General features: G+C 32.7%; 1 protein-coding gene across 35 annotated transcripts in view; it reads left to right on the top strand.

Moving 5' to 3' along the window:
- PTPRD (protein tyrosine phosphatase receptor type D) overlaps positions 1–22,288 on the top strand; it is a 1,155,761-nt gene that overhangs the window by 143,110 nt on the left and 990,363 nt on the right. The window contains exon 1 of one of the 35 annotated variants that reach the window (XM_077790476.1): positions 1,873–1,987. The exons of the other annotated variants lie outside the window; for them this stretch is intronic. The gene's annotated coding sequence lies outside the window, so the exon portion shown is untranslated. Of the gene's footprint in view, positions 1–1,872; positions 1,988–22,288 lie in introns of those variants that run through there. 35 annotated transcript variants of the gene reach the window in all.

The following is a 22,288-nucleotide window of genomic DNA, read 5'->3' as shown; positions in this document are numbered from 1 at the left end:
ACTTAATTACTATAATGGTACTGTGTAGGTAGTTTAATAGCCATAGGTGAGCTTATAGAGTGAGAAAGCAATTACTTTGCTAGCATTAAAGAATTTCTTTAATTCCTTGAAGAAAAGATTCTTAGACATTCATTTTTTTTCTCCCAATCTCACTGTCTCCCAATAATTTTCAAGCTATGCCAATTTCACCAAATTCACCAAACAGCTAAAATTTAGATTCCTCTAGCATTAACTTACTAGAGGTTCTTATGATGTCATGGAATAAGCAGATGAAAGATTTCTATGGGTGGATCTTCCAGAAATTTCTCTCATTGTCTCTAAGCACAGCTATACACCTGGACAAGAGAGCCTCATGAAACAGTCTGAGTCCTTCCTGTCCTGTCACTCCACAGCTTCCTGTCACTCACCTCTCATATGATCTTAAGAAATGTGACAAGAAACTCCATTTGTGACAAATGTTGTAGCAGCAGATAATATTAAGGCATGGTTCTAATATGGAGATAATAAGAGATGCAGCTTGTTGGGAAATAAACAGATTGATAATCAAGCGACTCAAAATCAGATTTCATTACATCTTTTATTTAGATAAATAGTGCAATCCTGGCCACCCTTCTTTTGTTTGGGGGCTTTTCCAACAATATTTTCAAAAAATGAGCACGCTTTATTTGTTTCTTCTTATCCAAGCTAATTGTTCAAAATTTAGTAGTGAAAAATTAGTACCTAAACTATCTAGTGAGTAGATATACCATGAATAGTAAGCCATGAACTGTCTCTTTTAAATCATGCATTCAAGCAGTCTTGTGACCTGAGTAACAACATGGAAAGGGTATTTGAGATTAAAACACTCATTTATTTCTTTCAGAGGGGCTTTTTTACTAAATCTTAATGTGTATTAGCAACTTTGACAACTAGTTTTTTGCCTTTGCAAATAACACTGAGCTGTTAACTCAGATTTATGTATTATGGAGGATAAGATCACCAGCCTTCTAAATATATTGTTAAAAACCATAAGTATTAGATTTTTCTTTGCCTTTGAGAGGAATCAAAGCTCTTTTGTCTGAAACAAAGCAGATCAGGTTAGTAATTTATTTGTTATTGTTTCACCTTTCAGTATAAGTGGTTTAGGCTTTTCCTAGTTATATCTTCTATGAGCATATTTTAATACAGATTCTGTGACTGTTTATGGATGCTGAGATCTTGCATATACAGACATTACAAGGATTTATGACTTCAGTTTATGATAATATTTCCAACATTGTAAAGTCTCTCCTACATTACATGTTGTATTTCACTCATCACTTTATGAACTAACCCTGGGATATGCTTATTTATTTTATAAAAGATGAAAAGTGGGAACTTAGCTTGCAAAAATAGACCTTTATAACCTGATATGAGCATATATTAGTGAGTGCTAGAATCTTCACCAGTGTTTTGTAATTGAAAAATATATTAACAATTCAACAGATTTGATTTCGAATACCTGCAGAAAAATGTTCCCAGAATAGTATACCTGCATATACTTGAACTGTGAGTCCTTGTTCAGATAGATATGAATATATGGAAACTTTTCTATTGTTAAAGTCCATCCTTTGGGTTAAATATTTGCAAAAAACAAAGTTGTTTTGTTAGCTCATTTGGGACTGAAACTCTCTTCAACACTTTTTATCACACAAGTTAGCACATTTGAAACCTTGACATCTGGTTGCACTACAACCAAGTGAGAACTAGCACAACAGAGCTAATTCATTTGGATAACAGTGCATATTTTTGCTCCTGAAAATGATGCTTAGCAGCCAAGTTCTAAAAGAACCTGCATAAAGGTTATGACACTTAACAGGATCCAGATCTCTTGACTTTTCTTCCTATTATTCTGCTGGAGAAAGAGAGGCAGAAAAAGCCAGACACTTTACTGCAGAAGTCTTGAAATTCAAGCAGATAATTGGAGACATATAGGAGGAAAACACTTCCAATCTTCTCATACAGTCAGGTAAGTGCATCCCTGAATTCAGGATCTCAAAAGAGAGAATAATATTATCGTGCAAGCTGTGATACAAAGAACTATGAGATTTCAGCTATCATAAGAGCATGAAGTGCTTTGCTTTGCTTTATACTGCTTTTTCTTTTGACTGATTTTATGCCATCATAGGTGCCCCACTTAGTCTAAGAACATGTTTTTCTATTGCATAAAATGAAAGTATTATTTTTTTTGCCTATTCTAGACTGCAAAATTTAACCAGTTGCAGCTATTTGATAGCAGAGCTGTGCTGCAGTCACACTGTGCAGTCATGGAATAATTATTAGGATGATATGTATATTATGTTCCTACATAAGATCACTTTTGTCCTTGTTCTAAAGATGAAAGTACATGCAACATTAGAAGAGCCACTTAAATCCTTTACCTCAGAGTCACTGTAAGAATCTGTAAATCTGTATTTCCTGCTCCCAAAGCCTGTGGGACTGTGGAAATTAAAATGTACATCCTGAGTCAGTTTTTTTATTTGGTTTTGGTTTTTTTTTTTTTTTTTTTTTTTGGAGGGGGGTTGACTTTGGTTTTGTGGTTTTTTTTTTTTCTTTTTCTTTTTTTGCCTAAGAGAGAGAAATGGGAAATTTAGCTGTGGAAGGGTTGTTTTTGCTTACTGCACTCCAACCCAGTTTCACATGCCCAAAGGACTAAATCACTTTAACTTCTTCTTGTTTCTTTCTGTGATAACGTAATGCATTTGAACTGAGTTCAGATTCTTTATTCTTATTCCCAAATTTCCAAGAAAATATTAAGAGGTATGCTGTTCCTGCTGGGCTCATCTTATGAACTGTATCTGTCTTAACCATCAAAGTCAGGGTATTATAGGTTTCATTTTTCATTTATCCATTTTCTTCAGTAGATGATGGAATGGAAGGTTTTCTACTAAAACTATGGCTAGTATAGCACAAGGGATACTGCTATGTTATAAGCACTCATATTTTATGCAGTTTATTTAGTTTTAGTATTTTGGGAGATTTCCCTCGCTTTTTGTATTTAAGATCTTAAAAGTTAATGCTGTTACAAACTGGAAAAGCAGGGTATTACTTCTGCATTTAACAGATGGCTTAGAAATGTCTTAGACATATAAAAAGTGATTAGCCTTAAGGATGTTTTCTGTGAGAATTATTTTAACATATTTTACCATTCTACCACCTTTTACCACTTCTGTTGAACTTAAGAATTATACTAAAGAGTTTCTAAAAAGCTTTCCCTTCTAATAACTAACCTTAAATTTCAGATACGCTGTAATTTATGCAATGAATGACTCTTCACTCATAGTGGTTCCGTTTAAAAAAACTATATAAAGAAAGAAGATAAGTAGTCTGGTTATGCTTTCAGCAGAAACCCTATTTTTTATTTCTTTTTCTTATGATATACAGAACATTTCAGAAGGAGGAAACAGACATGTTTTCTATACATCATGATTTCTCCTTCATGATGGGAATTGCATTTTTTACATTTAAAAAATAAATTTAAAAACCCTCCAATTAAAGGAATTGTTTGTAATTTACATATTTTCTACCAGTTCTGTTATCTTAATTAATCTACAATATTTTAAATCATGAGTTCTATTTGAACAATTTTATTCTAAATTATTAATGAATATCATAAAAGAACAACTAGAATACATTTCACAGTAAACACTTATGCTTAATATTAAGTGCAATTCCCCCCAGTAAATATTTTAGCCAAAGATATTCTGAAGTATTGGAACAGTATTAATTAATGACAAATATTCAGATAGTTAATAGTAATCCAAAGCTATTTATGTTTGTGTTTAGTTAGATGTCATTTAGATGGGGTCAGGCATATAAAACTGGCATCTTATTATTATATCACAGGGATGTAATAATCAGCTATAACATTTTCCATTTCAGTTTTTGTTTATACAATTTTCCACTTACCAGTAGTATATCATTGGTGGTATCAGTAAAATTTGTGTCTGAAATATCATATTAAATTTGATGTCTTTACAATTGCTATATGAAAACACTATAAGCAGGGTGCTGGTTAACAATTTAGCAGCGGTAATTGGAACAAACTGGAATAATCAGTAGTCACAGATTATCAGCTGTTTAGGTCATTGCCACAAATGACGTTAGCTATATGCACCCACTTTAATTTCCTTTCCTAGCTGCCATTCTGCCTAAAAATATTATCACCATCAGAGTCAGTGATGAGTACAAGAGTGAGTGCTTTGAACAGTTGCACTGCACACAAATAAGAAGAGTTTATTATATGTTTCAGTAAGAAACATAATTTTGCTTATGTGAAAAAAAAGTCAAACAATCTCCACCCCTACAGCACCACACAGAATTATTTTAAGCTGACCCAGTTTCCTGTTTGGCTAATATAACCCTGTGGGAAAACAACAAATTAGACATGTATGTCCAGGTAAAAGAAAAGCAGCATTTATTCAGAAATACAGGCCATGCAACTCTGTGGGAGACAATGGTAGTCTGACACAGTGCAAACTGAAGATAAATATTAGGAAGCTATTGAGAAAAGATTGTTGCAAACTTTAGGGTTTTTTTTTTTTCATTTATACAAATGAAATGATATTGTATTGTTCTATTTCTATACAACCTTCTCAAAATTCTAGCATTGAGTTGCTGAGGGATCCTTTATGACACAGTTATTATATACAATACAATCAGGAAAAAAAAACCCAAAAAATAAAGAAACTTTGACAGAAGGGAGTTTGTATGTTTTGTAATATGGAGTTCCTCTCGTTTCTGTGCCTGCAGCATGTATGTGTCTTCAGGGCAGGTACACCATTTTTCACAAAATATTTTTATCTTTGTGTATTGCTGAGTCATTAAAACAACCCCTGTGCCTTGCAATGCACCAGCAACAATGTTTGGCAGTCAGGCAGCCTTCTAATATTGCAGGAGGTACAGGCCTCCTGTGATGTCATTCCCTCTGTAGTGAGTGACATTATGCTATCACAGCATCTTTAAGGTGATTATCACAGACATATTATCCCTTACATGCTTTATGGGATATAATAACAAGATCACCATTACTGCCAGAATGAAAACAGAACATGTCCACATTACTGTTAGTTAGTTATATTACTGCATCTTAGTGCCTCTTCCTGAAAAGCTGAAAAAATGCAAGTGCACGTGATTTGACAATTGTACAAATGCTAGTAAATAATTGACCTTTGACTTCATCTGTGAAATACAATCTGTGAGAAATTCTATTCTCTTCCTTAGCTCTTTTATACTACAAAGCATAGTTTAACTTGAAGCAAAAAATCTAGGATGATTTATGTGTGTGGCATGAAGACCTTACTTGCTCTGTTATTTAATGTAGGAATGTTAGTAGAATTAGTAGAGGCAGAATAATAGCACATTGGCAGATGATGAGTGCACATTTTTATCTTAAAAAATTCAGTCCAGTTTTAGGTACTACACCTTGAATTTTACATGATCTTTAGATCACTTCCACTGCAAGTAACACACTAACTTACATCATAGATATATATTTTTTTTAATATCTTGATCTAGAATAAGGAATTTTCTGGTGAAGTAACTTTTCTCAGGGCTGCTAGAACACCAGACACAAGACTGTTTTTTTGCTTTATCTGTTTAGGAACTTATTTGCTGTTTCCTTTTTCTCTTTTTTCTCTTCTCAAATCATATCTAAGTTATCCTGAAAAAAGAATGGTCTATAAGAAGGATAAATACTAATAAAGGATTTTCTGAAAATAAATTTCATGCAAAACTATTTTTTATCTAAATTCAAGTCAGAACTTGGATATATATTGGCTCAGAGCATCCAAATACCAAAGAGATTAATCAAAGAAAATCCATACAGATTCATTTTTTAATAATGAGTTAATCAGAATTTCCTTATCTTGATTGTATTCTTTTATTGTCTATGAATATGAATATGAACAAATCTCTTAGGTTTCTTAATGTAATCTTCATCACTTGTTCCATAAGAACATATGTATTTCAATATGTTCTTACTGGTATTCATTTTTTAAACACATTTTATAAATGCTGATACTGTCTTAAGCTTTACTAATTTGTGCTATCTTTATTTAGGAAAACCTATAGCTATTGCGTTTATACAATTTTAATATTATTGACATAGAAAATGAAGTTAGGTTGCGGTCATACTTCTGTCACTCTAACTTGTTACTTGGCAAAGTTGTATTTCTTAAGAATTTTATTCATTTTCTGTGATACCTTCAGGTGAAACTCAGCATTCAAGTAGGAAAGCCTTTGTAAAAATAATTTTTGAAAACAACTTCTAGAATTGCAGCTTAGGAAACAAACAAAACTGAAAGCAGGAGGACAGCTTACCAGTCAATGGAAAAATCTTTGGGTTGATGAAGACTAATTCCTTCTAATGACTGGCTCAGTCCCTCTGATACCTTCACTTTGTTCTTATCCTGAGCTAAACCATCACACCAAGATCAGTTGGTGCTGCTGCATAGCAGTATTTGGCAAGGAAAGAAATGTTTCATCTTGATTTATTTCTGCATGGCAAAAACTATTTGTCCTACAGAACATCTGTCGAGGAAGGTTAAGTTTAAGTGGCTAGAAATTATTTTGTAGTTGCTTTTTATTTTTTTTTTTGTGAAGTCATCAGTAAGTTTGGAAGACCTCTACTATTTTTTTTCAACTATATAATCTATATAGAATAGGCCAAACTGCTAGAACTCCTCCAGAAGGGTGATTCCAACTTGGTTCTCTACTTGTAAATCACTGTCCTGACACATCCATTCTTAATTTTTTCCCCAAAATATATGTTCTGAATTATATAATTTAATTTGGTTCTTTCCTATTAGGTTTTAGAAGAATGAAATAATTTCCCTTGTACAGATATGTAGAATATGCTGAGGAAATTGTACTTTATAAATAAAATGACTGAAGCACAAGGATGAAAACATTTGTCTCTAAAAGTCTAGAAGAAAAACAGGTATAATGCACCACATGCTTCATACAGAGTTACAAATTTCTTTGAAATTGATACAGTCATGCTCAACATTTTCACTATACTTATTTTCACTACATTTGACTATATCTTTCAAACACACAGCATGATATAATGTGAAAAAACATGACAGTATAAAGAATTTTCTGCACCCATTGCTTTGTCAGAACAAAAAAATTTAGACAGGATTTTAATATAAAAGAGATTATGTTTTGTGCGTACAGACTGTGTAACTTTCTAATAATAATTTTAGAGTATAGTTATTTTCTTATGGAATAGTTATTGTGGGATATCAGGCCACCAATTCTGTTTTATCATATATGGCTCCTATTAAAAATTTTCATATACACTGTTAAGGAAACAGGGAAAAAGCTTGCAATTTGTAAACTTAATTAGTTGAGATCAAGTATTTTTCTTTTTATTTATACTGACTGTAATTTAAATTTTCGATTAGCACAATATTTCAATATTTTTATTAAAGTTCTAGAATAATGCAAAAATACTATTTCAAATATGTTGGGTTTTTTTAGAATTTTAATAAATTTCATATTTTTTCAAGGAGCTTAGGTGTAGAAATTCTGAAAGTAACCACTCTCCGTCAAAGCATTTACACATTCACACATAATTAGAGCAAAAAAAATGTGCTTTCAGAGATCAGATACATGAGGGGAATTTCTTAGGGATTTAGTAATAAAAAAAATTTAGATTTTTGATTTATATAATAATTATTGCTAAGGGACTGTCTGTTTCTAATTAACCATTCCTTTTTCTCAACAATGAGTTTGAAGACCAAAATAAAAAGAAAATTAAAATTTATTTTATTTTTTTACACAGTGATAAAAAAGGCTTGAAACTTCCAGCATGTTTGCATTCAAAATATACTTTACCTTTATTCCTGTTAATGTAAATTAACTATATGCATTTTGAAAAGTGTTTTGATACATTTTTTTGCACATATCCTGAGTAACACTTGAAAAAAATATTGCCTTTTTCACTTACAGACAATATCTGTTGAAATCAACAGGAATTTGTTAACAGTCATTCTGCTAAAATGGAAGGGGTAGCCAAGTAAAAAAGAAGCAGATAGAGCTCAGTCATTCACTATGTAGATCTATTATTCCACCTATTTTAGATTTTACTGGAACAATACAAGTGTAATTCCCTACATTTTCCCTTTTTAAGGTATGCATGACCAAAGAATTTTAGTCATATAACAAGTATGCTTTCTAGCGTAAAATGAAAAATCATCTTCTCCATAAAATAGTAATATCTTTACATGTTATTCTAGTAAAGAAAAGTAACTCAGTTTGTTTGAAACCACAGAGATAAAGATCTGGATCATTGATGGCAACATTATTTCAAAAATACCTCAACCAGTATATGAATTTCACAGTATTTTATCAACTAAGTTACATGAGACACTGAGTCTCTGAATTTGTTCTGTCATTTAGAATTTTTGTTTTTGTAAAAAGGAATCTCAGGGGATCTTCTATATTTAAAATAGGTAAAACAAACTGTATTTTCGTCATATATCCCCAATATATATTTTCAGTATTTTCAGCTAGTATTAAGATATTATACTTTGAGACATTATCAGCAGATTTTTAGCTTTTATGTACTTCAGATTAGTTTGAATTCACAAAAAAGCGAAGGTACTGTATTTTGTGGCAATTATGTCTTCTCTGTAGCGTATAGAATATATAGGATATATATGTATAGGAAGTTTTTTTTTTAACTGAAATAGTTTGTTTCTATTTCATTATTGCTGAAGATTTATGTATTATTTCCCTTTCTTGTTACATATCATGCTCAGGAACTCAATGGCAATTTTATGTAAGAATACTTTTAGTATCTAGATGCTTTCATTTAGATGGCGAAGACTCCAGAGTGCACTCTTTAAATAGTGAAATACTCAGTAATACAGACCATGTCAAGTGATCCTTTCATCACTCTAGAAATCCAAATATATAACATTTAATATGAATTTTTAATCATCTTTTTGTCAGTGCGATAGTATGGCAGATTACAATTTACTTTTCATGAAGTCCGTACTCAGCAACATATGATTCAAAAAAGATGTGCTAAATTCTTGGGAGATTTTCATTCATTCTTGTGGTTTTTACCATACAGACAAAGAGAGAAATAGCAGAGCATCTGCCCCACATGCAGAGGTACAATGAAGCTTTCTCATAGATATTTGTGGTCTCTGGCTCTGCACAGATGTAAATGGTCTGTTAGCCTTATAGAGTGTAAAGTTGAACAGAAAAAAAAAAAAAGCAACCCCCAAAACATTTTAAAAATATTATTACTATTATTATTATTATTATTATTATTATTATTATTATTATTATTATTATCATTATCATTATTATCATTATTATCATAATCATCATCATCATCATCATTATTATTATTATTATTATTATTATTATTATTATTATTAGATTTTTTTATATTTCTGTATAAACCTACACTTGATTAAAAGTTACACAGAATTGTGGTTTCCAAGAAGGTAGAGTATAACAGAAGGGGGCTCAGCTTCAGAAAGATGAAGATTCTTCAATTAATGGATCAACCTCTGTATGAGAAAATTTTGCAGAGGACTTAATTTACTAAAGATAGGATAGAACCCAGAAAAGTTATTATTGACCCTGGGGTGATAGACAGTGATTGTACATGAAACTCACAGTAAAGTAATTTTTAAAACTAAATCTGTCTCCTTCACACAATAGGGAGGTCACATGTAGAACTCCCTACAGAACATCTACATGATGTAAATGGCATTTTAAAATGGGACAGATGTGTTACTTTAAAAATTAAGAAGATATAAGAATGGTTAACATTTAGATGCAAGTAATTGATACTAGTTAAAGAACCCAATACATATATTTAATTTTACAGACCAGATAATATTTCCAGAAAATAGTTGCAGAGGAACTTTGACTTTTTGAGGAATAATTACTCTCTTAGTCTTGAAAGTTCTCTGGAATAACAACTCCATTAAAACCATAAAATTTTTCAGAAGAAGGAAAGAGTGCACTCCATGCACCTTCTGTGTATTGCATTAGCATATTCCTACACAAATTGTTACAAATCAGTTTGCTTATATAGGAGCTTTAATATAGGAGCTATAATTAGAACAGAGTTAGTATAGAGAAAAGACTCTTTGATGTTGGCTTCTATGATATATGGATGTGCCAGAGGTAATAACTCATATAAACTCATCTTTATTTGCAAAGACCAATTGCTGCCATGTAGAAAGTGTGAATACTTACACAGTAATACTGTTGTATCCTGAGACTTTACCAAAGGATATGAGCTCTGCCAGGCTAGCCCTTGATAAATGGTCAGTGAATATAGCCCAGGCATTGGCAGATGGGGGTCAGCTCAAGACATACCTGTCATAGACTCTTGGGGATTTTTAAGTGCTTACAAAGCATAGGTTTTCCTTTCCTCTGATGACATTCTTGAGGAGATATTGGATCAGGGTAAAAGCAAGTTGAAATTATGATTTCAGGAATAAAGCATATGTCTAGAGAGCATTACAATGCTGCTTCTCTTCAGCTTTTGATAAAAAGCCTCTGTTTTACTACAAATATATACAAGTAATGCACTTTGATTCTTTGAAGGACAAAATGCTTTTTTAGTTTCTGTCAGTCCAAAGAAATTTGAGTTGTTCTATATCATTATGCTCAGTCCAAGCCTATCTTCTGAGTTTGTTGTCAACCCTTTTGCAGATTTTAGGTTTTGGAAAGAAACACTAATGAAAGATTGATTCTCAGAATAATTATGGAATGAGAGGAAAGGGAATAATTTCTTCTCTAGAAGACAAAAAAAGGGAATGTTTACTAAGTCAAAAGTCAAGCACAAGATCATCCTTACCATATACCCCATCCTCTGCTCTTTCTAAGAAAATATAGATAGATATTTAGTTTCCTCATTGACATAGGTGTCTGTCTGTATTTGGTAAAGAAACAGGGAAATAAAAAAGGATATAAGAAATTAGAAGATATTGACTAAACATCTGAAATGGAAGTATTTGATGCAGAGGAAGGGAAAAGCATACATATGCAGAAACAAAATAGAAAAGCTAAGCAATACATAGGAGAGTTTAGCATATTCCCTCCTCTGTTGCATTAGGGAAGAGAAGGTGGAGAACAGTGACTAGAAAAAAATCACTCTGCTCTCTCACCACAAAAAACCCTGGAAGAATTATCTGGAATTAAGGGACCTATCTAAGTATTGGAGGTTGTATTCTTTTTCTGAAAGGGCATTCATTGCTCAAAAAATAAGTGATAGCTTTATATAATCTGCATCCTTTCTACTGTGAATGTGCTGCTGTTCTGAGTTTACACCCAGTGTGGAAAAATAGATTAAAAACATCTGGTCTGTAATTTCCAATTTGTAATGAGTAGCTCCTAACATTATTATAAGGGTTTCCTTCTCCTCCCCTTTGTGCATGAACATTTTATTATCTGCAGCATGGTGTCTCTGATCTGTACACACAGTTACAATTGATGTTAATAGCAATTCCCACGGTGGAGTAGAAGAAAATACACCACACAAATTTAATTTCTGTAACTTCAGATCTATATAATGAGGTGAGAGAATCTAGCAGTTTCCACGATATTTCAGATTTACAGATTACAAATGCTGGAATATTTCAACGCCTTTGTTTTGAGTTTTATTTTTTTAGTGCAGACATTACTAGTTTCACTGCATTTGTAATTCTTAGCAACCCTCTCTTTTTTTTTTTTCCTTCAAAATTTTCTGGAAATCTATACTTTAATGTATACTTAAGTATACATTTTCACTATTCCCTATCCTTTATGGGCTAGGAAGTCCAAGCACAGCCTAGGAGGCACTGGGTACTAAATCATGAAAGTGTGACAGTTTTATGCTTAACTTGAAATTTTCGCTGCTTGTGACATTGTATAGGGGAAAATTAGAGACAAAGAATACTTTGAAACAATAAACAGATAAGAGTCATAGAAAATAAATTTCATAGAAAATAAATTTTTACTAAAACCCAGTGAATTGCTTAATTACTAAGCAATTTAGAAATTACCTCTTGGAAAAGATGGATACTTAAACATTCTTAAATTTATACTCCTTAATTTCCATCATTTTCTGTAAGAGAATAAAAAATTTAGTAATCTTTATGTTCATTATGTTTTCTTCTTATCTTCAAATAGAAGCAGTGTGCAATGCTGAGTAAAGAGACAGAAAAATTTATTGCAGATCCACAGGATGCTCCACTAAAATAAGGATTTCACAAGTGATGAAAAGAGAGGGTTAATTACAGGGAATTGTTTGTCCAGTTCCTGCACTACTAATCCTGTCATCCTTTCTCCAAAGTGGATTATCAGTACAAAGCATCGTTAGAGTGCTGACATCATCTAAACATGTAAATAAGAGAGAATTTTATGCTAATAAACTTACTTGTGTCAGTCTGTGCTCCTGCACCAGGAATAAGAAAATTGAAGCTATTTGGTAAAACCTTCTGTGGAAGCAGAAAATTTTCTCCTTTTACATTCCATTAAGCTTTGACAATATGGGTTTCAGTTTTGTTTAAGAAAAAACATAATTGAAAATATTAACGAGCAATAAAAAAAGAGAAAGCCTGCTCAGGAGGGTTAGAGGCATTTAAGTGTTTTGTAGATTTTCATCCCTTTATATTTGTTTACTTTTTTCCTCCCTAGAGAGGTAAGCTCTGTAAATTTACCCAGAATATTATACAATGTTCCAATCTTTATTTACTGAATTAGACAAATAGCAATTATTACAAAATTTGTAGTTCTACTGATGTAGGAATTTACCTCATTATTAAAACTTTTGAATCTTTCATCTAATATTGCCAGTAGGTGTGTGACCAATGGCACTTTAAGTATCTGAGCTTCCACACTGATTATTTTGTTGTTTAAAAGTACCAGTAGTGGTCCCTAAATTAGCAAGCTCAGCTAACAGAATGTGCTAAACAGCAATGATTTTGGATAAAATAGTGCAATGCACAACATTCTGCTGTTTTTCACAAAAGATTACTGTATTGACTACCTTTACATCTAACATCTATCTTTCTGAGATACGTCAAGACTTGTAGTTGAAAGAGGTTATTAAAAAACCAAAGTATATTCGTTTTACTGTTTAGCTTTAGCAGGAAAAAATTATTTAGCTCTTAATCTTACTCCAAACATTGAAAGTTTAAATAATCCATTTTTAAGCTCATTTTATTTCATTACCTTGTTTGTTTATAGACTTTTTCATGCTATTAGTTTTGGAGAATATCAAGTAGTAATGAACTTCTGAGTGAACAACAATTTTTGGACTGTTGCTACAATATTCACCATATCCTCCACAGAAGTATAAATTCTTAATTTACTTCCCTTTTCTATACATGCATTAATTACTTTTTTTGCCTTTCTTTCTTCTCTTGAAAATATACATGTCCAGAGAAACATGAGCTGAAATTTCTCCAAGGCTGTTTTGGCTGCTGCTTTTTTTTTTTTTTTGGTTTGGTTTGGTTTAATTGTGGGTTTTTTTTTTTTTTTTTTGGTTGTTAGGGTTTTTCTGTGTTGTTGGTTCCAGAGTTTTATGTTGTTGGGGTTTTTTTGTTTGTTTGTTTTTGTTTGTTTGTTTTTTGTTTGTTTGTGGTGTTTTTTTGCTTCTTATTTTCTATATTTTAACATGAGAGATATCAGTGAAATAATCCAGGACAACTTCCTTAGCATTCTTTAATTGCTAGGGATGCTATGATATTTTATGTGCTATATTATTCATTTCCAGAAGAAATAGTACAGATTCTGAAATTCATCTGAAGGCTTTGCTTTCATATTCTCCATTAATAAATTTTTTATAATGCATGTGCTTTTTTACATGTTTATGAGAATATATGAACACCAACCTCAAAATAAACCTTTATGGTTATCTATGTAGATTTGATGTAATCCATTATCTGTTGAAGCTGAGATTGTACACAGTCCATAAATAATACTTCTGAAAGACAAAAAGTCTAACTTTAACCATGTATTAAGTAACATAGTATTAATTTTTTTGTAATATAATCAGAATTACAGAGCAGTAAGAGCTCTTTAGTTGATTTTCTGTAGTGAAAGAGTAGGACTTTTATTATTAGAATGGATAATCATTGCATTTCATAAATGGGTATTTTCTTTGTAGGGTCTTTGTTGTCACTCTTTCCTGAGTACAAAGCTTGTAATAGGCAATAATTAAAACTGTTAATAAATCCTAGTAAAAATATGTGATTATTATTTTTATAGCAACTAATATCTGCACATCTCATTTTTTGGGATATAGTTACACAGTTCTGACTTTAATTCTAAACAGTCCTATATTATCCATATAGAAAAGCCATGAATATATAAAATAAGCAATCTTTTAAGATAATTTGTTAAATAAATTGAAAATTCTGTTGAAAAGATAAATTAATGCCCATTTCTTTAAAGTGACCTGCTTATCAGTGGTCAGGACACGGCTAACCTGTCTGTAATTCTTGTGAATTATGTGGTAAGTATAGTAGATGAATATGTGGCATAATGAATAATTTTTAATGATCTTAAAAGAAACAGTGTAGGATTGATTTTTTTAAAATTTAAAAAAGGCACTAGGGCCTTTGTATAATATGACTTTCAAATTGTTCATGGGAATTGCTTGATCATGCACACTATATTAAGAAATCTGCTGGGGCTCTTAAAATGTAGTTCCTTTTTACTGTTGTAATTGCTGGCATATAAAAAAATTGGTATTCACGTCACTCTTCCCTAGACTTAATCTTGATCCAAAAAGTAAATTGAAAGTAAGCTGATGTACTGTTTCACAGTAGTTAAACAAATTTTAGAAAATTTACAATTCTGTGTAAAACAGTTGTGCAGAACTGTTCCAGAGGCTGCACAAGAATTGAGATTAATTCAAAGTTAAAGCCGTTAATGCTCTATTAGTAGTAGAAGACTTCCAATTTACTTTTGTGCAGTGTACAAGTGATTCAGTATAAATCCTGAATAGAATCTAGAAAAAAAAAAATTAAGAAGTGGTGACTGAACATTTCTCCTTAAAAAATGTATTCTCACCTACAGAGCCTGGAAGAGACTGCATTTGTCTCCTACCTCCCAAAGTAGCATCAAAGTACTGCTCAAAGAACTGATAAAATTTTTTGTGTTGTTAACATTTTGGAAAAATCTTTTGTTGCATATTGTGCTTTGCTTGTAATTTGAAGAATTAGTGGGCCAGATATATATGTTCAACACAAAGAGTATTTTTCAAAGGATTGTCAAAATAGCCAAGATTCTGATAAAAAGGTTAAAGTTTTGATATATGGGTTAGGAGACTTTTGTATTGGTGTGGGATTTTTTCCTTTTCTTTTTTTCATACGGTTGATACTTGAGTATGCTGGTCAACTCAGCCTTAAGTATGAAAGAATTTACATAATTAAGAAACATTGAATTTGTTTTTTTCCCTGAGTTTCTGAGTTTAAGTGATATTACGAGATATTGAACCTTGCATAATACCATCAATATCAATTAATAACCCTTATTCCCACTCTAAGTGTGTAAAGTATATTAGGAGCCAGATCTCTTTCCTGAAAACTATGCACAAAGATCCACTTTCATAATATTTTTGAGAGTTTGCAATAGTGCACTACTCTGGTACCAAGAAATTCTTCAATTAATAACCCTTATTCCCACTATAAGGTTGTAAAGTATATTAGGAGCCAGATCTCTTTCCTGAAAACTATGCACAAAGATCCACTTTCATAATATTTTTGAGAGTTTGCAATAGTGCACAACTCCTGTACCAAGAGATTCTTCCACAGTTGCATATTTCTATAAAGATAATTTCCATCTCTTATCTCTTTTTTTTTTGTTGTTTTTTTTTTTTTTTTTACTTTACTCAATGTAAGCATTTATCATGGGAAACAACAATAACCCAAGAAGGAAAAATAGATATTTGCAAAATTCATATATATAAAGATGCCAATCAGTACAAAGCTGTGTGCTTTAACACTTTATTTCAAGTTTATTAATTTTGAATACATACAATGTTTTTCTGATTTTGTCATCTATTTAAAATTCTATTTATTCAGGCTGAAAGAAAAAGAACCCATCTGGTTTCAAACAGAACAAGAAAAACACTACACAGAGAAAGAGAGAGAGAGAGAGAAAAAGAGAGAGAAGAAGAGTTCAAAAATAGCCTAAAATAACAAATTTTTCCAAAACATAATTCTTAATATCTTTATTTTTTCTTTTATAGTAGCTGTCAGAATTTCAGAATTGAAAATGATGAGTGATCAATGAGTGATCATAGAAAAATGAAGATAAGACATGTCATTTTCAATATGACTGGATGTTTTTAGAATCTCTTTAAATGTTTCTGTGATTTTGACCTAAAAAACCCAGTTTTAGATAGGTGTATTTATTAAAATCTCCTTTAGTTAGCAGAAATTTTAGATCCTCCTGAGTTTAATTCCTTCCACTTCCATCATGGATGTTGATATCCTCTGCAAATCTAGACCTACTTTGTAGCATTTATCTAATTAGTACACACCACCTCTATCACAAGACTTTAAATCAGTTAGTTTTTTTGGGTTATTTTTAATCTGGAGGACTGAATTCTGGAAGATAATAATTCCTATTTTGAAATCTACTTCCTTTTTTCTAATAATTTAAACTGAAGAAATATATTTGTTGGTCAGCATGTTGAAATTTAAATGAGGTATATATTTTTTTTCAATCTACACCAATAGTATGTAACTTACTGTGTTAAAGCAAGGAGGCTTTTTAAGTTTAAAGCTGGAGTAAATAATTTTATACATTTTAAAAATAATTAATGTATGCATACATTGAAAAACAGTAAAAATACATAAAATACTAACAGTAGGTATACAAAAGAAAACATTTTTTCTTACTCTGTATCCTTTCCTGCTTTTATCTATACTTATTCACATTTTCAGCAAGAAAGTATGTTCTTGTCTTATGTGTTTCAACTACCTTTTATCCAGAATCAGTAGTCCCTTGTTTGAAGAACTTCTAATTAACTTGACACTGAAAGAGTGTTTTATTTGCTATCAAGTGTTGAGATTCCTTGTTTCTTCATGTAACTAGAGAAACGTAGAAACAAGATAACTTGAAAATTCAATATGGGATCACTGTATCAAAAGCAGATTTGAAAGGTGACAGAAAAAAGATTTTATATTTTGCATTTTGGCAAATGCTGTTTCTTTTTCTTTTTCCCGTGACACTGATCAGTAAGCTCTTTATTCACTGGCCTGTTTCTAATTTTATCATTGAATTAACCCTCTCTTCCCTCTTCTTATGTTCAAAAGCCCATTTTGCTGAAAAAATGACAATTGCTTCTGTTCGAAACTTATTTCCCTTATTCTCAGGAACCTATCTTTAGATACTCCTTGCTTGTCAGTCACCATTAATGACTTATTATTTCAACAGTTAGGACTAAAACCTGCACAAATATTTTAAAGTAAAAGAAAGCAGTCGTAGAAAATGACACACTACTAAATACACTATATTAGTTACTAATATTGGATAGAAGTAACAACAAATACCAGGTATCTCTTCCAAATTACAACCTCATGTAGAGCTTTATTAACTTTTAACGATTCTCTGTCCCTAAATGGCAATTGCCAGAAGCTAAAACTGTATTGCCAGAAGGTAAAATAGTATGTCAGGGAGAAATAACCTTCCATAAACTCATTTATTTCATACAGCCCTTTAGCAGATGTGAGACACTGTGAATCTGACCTAGCTTAGCATTATTATGTGTAAGCTAGTTCTATATTCACAGTGACTGGAAGAACTAGGGTGTTTTTTGATATTGAAACATGTTATTTGTATGCCTTGTGTTAGTTATTTAGCAATATACTGAGTTTAAATGTGGGAAAATAGGTCAAGGTTCACATGGCATATGTGTAACAAGTTTTGATCAATTTATTGTAATCATTAAAATCATAGGGTTTCACATACTCACTAAGCAAGAGAACCACAGAAATGGGTAGTTGAAGGTTGGAAGAGGCTCTTGTACAACCTCCCTGCTAAAGTAGGGTTACCTGCAGAAAGTTGGCCATGATCATGTTCAAATAGCTTCTGAGTACCTTCAAGAAGAGTTCACAACCCTTCTGAGCAACCTGTGCAAGTGCTTAGCCTCTTTCACAGTGAAAATGTGCCTCCTGGTGTTCAGATGGAAGTACCTTCACTTCAGTTTGTGCCCATTGTCTCTTGTCGTGCCACCGGCCACTACTGAAAACATCCTGGCTCAAATTTCTTTACATCGGCACCCCATATATTTTCAGAAATTAAAGACATCATCCTAAACCTTTTCTGTTCCAGGCTGAACGTTCCCAGCTCTCTCAGCCCTCCTGCATAGAAGAGATTCTTGAGCCCCTAAGTCGTCTTTGTGGCCCTTTGTTGGATACACTCCAGTAGCTACATATCTCTCTTGTACTGTGGAAATAAAAAGTTGGCAGAATACCCTAGATGTGATCTCACCAGTGCTGAGTAGAGTGGAAAGATCACCTCCCCTGACCTGCATGCAATTCCCCACCTAATCACTCTACAAAGGTTCTGTGGCCTTAGTCCTGTGGACACATTGCTATTTCCAAATATTTCCAAATATATTTCTAAATCTGATCCCTATAGCCTTTCCTGTAAAGTAGTTTAAAAGAAGAATAATGCCTATCATGGATCCTGTATGCCTAACACTATTCCTCCTAAGATTCAGAACTTTGCACAGCTTTATATTTAACTTATGAGGTTGCTATCAACTAGGTCATTTCTCCAATCTTATGAGGTCTGGATGACTGCACAGCCGTCTGGCATGGCATCTTTCCCCCCAGTCCTGCATCACAATCAAACACTTAATCAAACATATCATTCAGATAATTAATAGTAAATAGAACAATAGGAAATTGATAATAATTAATTGAACAATAAAAAATTAATAATTAATAATTAATTGAACATGATTGGACCCAGTACTTACCCCTGGGGTATGGTGCTCATTACTCTCCTATATTTTGTTGTTGTTTACACCTTTTAAAACAGCTAGCTCTCAGCCCATCTGATTGTCTTCTCATCCAGTCTGTTCCACTTCCTCTCTACTATGAGGAAGTTATGGGAGAAGGTATCAGAAAAATTACTAAATTCAAGGTAGACTGTATTTTCTCCTCTCCCCTCATCTAGAGACTTGTGATTCGATTGTAGAAGGTTATCAGATATGTCAAGCATGACTTCCTCTTGGTTTTGGTTTTCTACTCCTCAATACCTGTACATAACTCCTGTGTCTGCAAGAGTTTGCCTGTTTTTTCTGGTCAGGATTACTTATACTACCATCGTGCCATGTATGAGGTAAGGCCAGATGGGCCTGTATTCCCTGAATCCTCCTTCCTGACCCTGTTGAATGTAAGGGGATGTGCTATCCTTCAGTTTGCAAGCACCTCTTCCAGTGGCTATGTTTGCTCAAAAATTAGTGGCTCTGCATTGCTGGTTTTGGGTGTATTCCTTAGGGCAGAGATTAATTTATGTCTGGTTTCCTTGAATATTCAGTAAGCTGACTCTATCAACAAATATATATCAGTCTCACTCCAGGCTTTTTGACTGTTCTCCAAGGACCGGTAAAGATCTGGGTTCAGTGTCTCAGACTTTTTTTAATGTGGTGTTTTGTTGAGATTATTTTGTCAGTAACAATAAAATGAATGGAGCTTTCTCATCTATGATTATTGTAGTCTGTTGAAATTTAACATATGAATAAATTAAATTTTAAATGTTTTTGGACTAGTATATGTTATAAAGAATAAAAATGTGTGAAGAACACATTTTTATTACTTTTTATGTGGGGACTTTTTCTTGGTCTTGTTTTGTTTTGTTTTGTTTTGTTTTGTTTTGTTTTGTTTTGTTTTGTTTAATAGAGGGAAAGATGTTCTCTGCTACCTCTTGCTGCCAGTTTCAAAGGATTTTATTGAAATAAGTCTTACTAAAATTAAACCCCTTCTTTTCTGTTCCATGTACTGCTAGGGTAAGAAATTTGCACCTTTATTGCCTGAAAGTCATAGGACATTTCTCACAGTTTCAATCTCATCTGTAAATAACAATTCTGAGTTTGTGAATAATAATTTAAATGGATGAGCTCTGTAATTTGGTAGTCTTCCATTCCAAGCTAAATAACCTCTAGTTAAGGCAAAAGGCATGTGACCTTTGGGTTTTAAAATACCATGAAGTATTTAATATATCATGGTCTTTAAAATTTAAGTTTATTAGCATGTAAAATAAAAGACAAAGTCCACAAAAGTGGTATGAAAATAACATAGTAGATGTGCTATAAAATGTTAGTTGAGCAGTCCACTATACTATGTCAAGTTTCATTGAAATTTTTCAACTCCACTGAATTTTTCAATGCCTAAACTAAAGCAAAAACTACTATTAATTCACAGTTTTTCTTAGTCAAAGTAAAATTTAAGTTAGATAAGGAAATTGATAGAATTAGTTCAATAGTGGATGGCAAAAATGCTCAAAGTATACTAGATCCCATTACACCAATTTTTCCTCCTATTGGGTCAAAGATATGCTATCCTATTCAAAGGGCGAAAAAATGAACATCAGGATAAATATAGTTGTTATACATAAAATTCTTACTTTTTTTTGGTTGATCTGCGTTAGTTAAATATTTCACTGCATATTATTGAATTTATATAGTACTATTTTAACAGCAGTGTTTTAAGTTGGCTTCCAAAATAAAAACTTGTAGATAGTGATTTTGTTTTCCTCTAATGACGCACTAATGATTAAAAAGAGCTCTTCTGCCTTTTTCTCAATTATCTATCAAATGCAGTGTTTGCATACCATTTATCTTTATTTTTTTTAAATTCCACATAGTATATCTTTGAGGTAAAATTTCCTAAAATTATTGAGTCACAAGAAAAAGAAATGAGCAGCACAATATTTGGAAACACATATCCTTTTCTTGAGATATCTGAAAATGCACCTTTCTATGTTTATCCACTGTATTGAGAAATGTCTGCAGTTCCTTAAGCACTTAAGAGTCTGAAAAATAATTTCATTTTCACAATTTAGTATTGAAGCTAGGCTCCTCTCTTCTGCGAATCTCAAAACTAGTGTTCTAGGTATGAAGGATTTCTTTAACGACTTGTGCCTAAATGCAAGCAGAGCTGTGCTAAAGATAAAACTTTAGTTATAGAATTCTTTACCATTCTTTATCTCAAAATAACTGCCTGTCTGAGATGGAATATAAGGGAGTTAAACTATTTTATGTTTAAATAGTTTATGTTCAAATAATTTATACACATTTTAATGTATATACAGGGACAACTTCCACTAGACCTAACTGCTTAAAGTCCCATTCAACCATGTCTTGAGCACTTGCAGTGATGAAACATCCATAGCTCCTCTAGGCAGCCTGTTCCAGTGCCTCATCACCCTTAAAGTAAGGAATTACTTTCTAGTATCAAAAAACCCCTATTCTCTTCAGTTTGAAGAGTCCCTCTCAATCCATCACTACAGGCCCTTATGAAAAGTCCTTCTTCAGCCTTGTTGTAGGTCCCATTTGGTTACTGAAAGGCCACAATAAGATTTCCACTTCTTTCTAAAGGCTGAACAACTTCAAAGGAGAGACACTCTAACCGTGTGATCACCTCTATGGCTCTTCTCTGGACCGAGTCCAAGAGCTCCACATCTTTCTTGTATTGAGTGCCCGACACTTGGGTGCAGAACCCCAGAGAGGACAGAGAGGCAGAATCCCCTTCCCCACCCTGCTGGTCACACTGCTTTGGATGCAGCCCAGGACATGGTTGCCATTCTGGGCTGTGAGTACACATTTCCAGCCCATGTTTGAGCTTGCTGTCAACCAAGTCCTCCTCCTCAGGATACTTTCAATCTGTTCTTAGCTGACCCTATAGTTTGCTTGGGGTTTCCCTCATTCAAGTGCAGCACCTTGCACTTAGCTCTATTGCAGTTCATGAAATTTGCATGGGCCTACCTCTCAAGTGCATCAAAGTCCCTCTGGATGACATCAATGCCCTCCAGTGTGTCAACTGTGCCACAGGGCTTGGTGCTGACAACAGACTTGCTGAGGGTTTACTCAATCCCACTCTCTATGTCACCAAAGATGTTAAAATATACTGGCTCTAATATCAGGAGGAATTTGCTGAGGAATGCTACTCATCACTGTTCTCCATTTGGACGCTGAGTCATTGACCACAAATCCTTGAGTGCAGTGATTTAGCCAATTCCTTATCCATCAAGTGGTCCATCCATCAAATACTTGTTTCTCCACTCT

Source organism: Lonchura striata, chromosome Z, assembly GCF_046129695.1.
Source record: "Lonchura striata isolate bLonStr1 chromosome Z, bLonStr1.mat, whole genome shotgun sequence".
NCBI lineage: Eukaryota > Metazoa > Chordata > Aves > Passeriformes > Estrildidae > Lonchura > Lonchura striata.
Note: the sequence above shows the minus strand (reverse complement) of the source record. Positions and strands in the feature narration are given on the sequence as shown.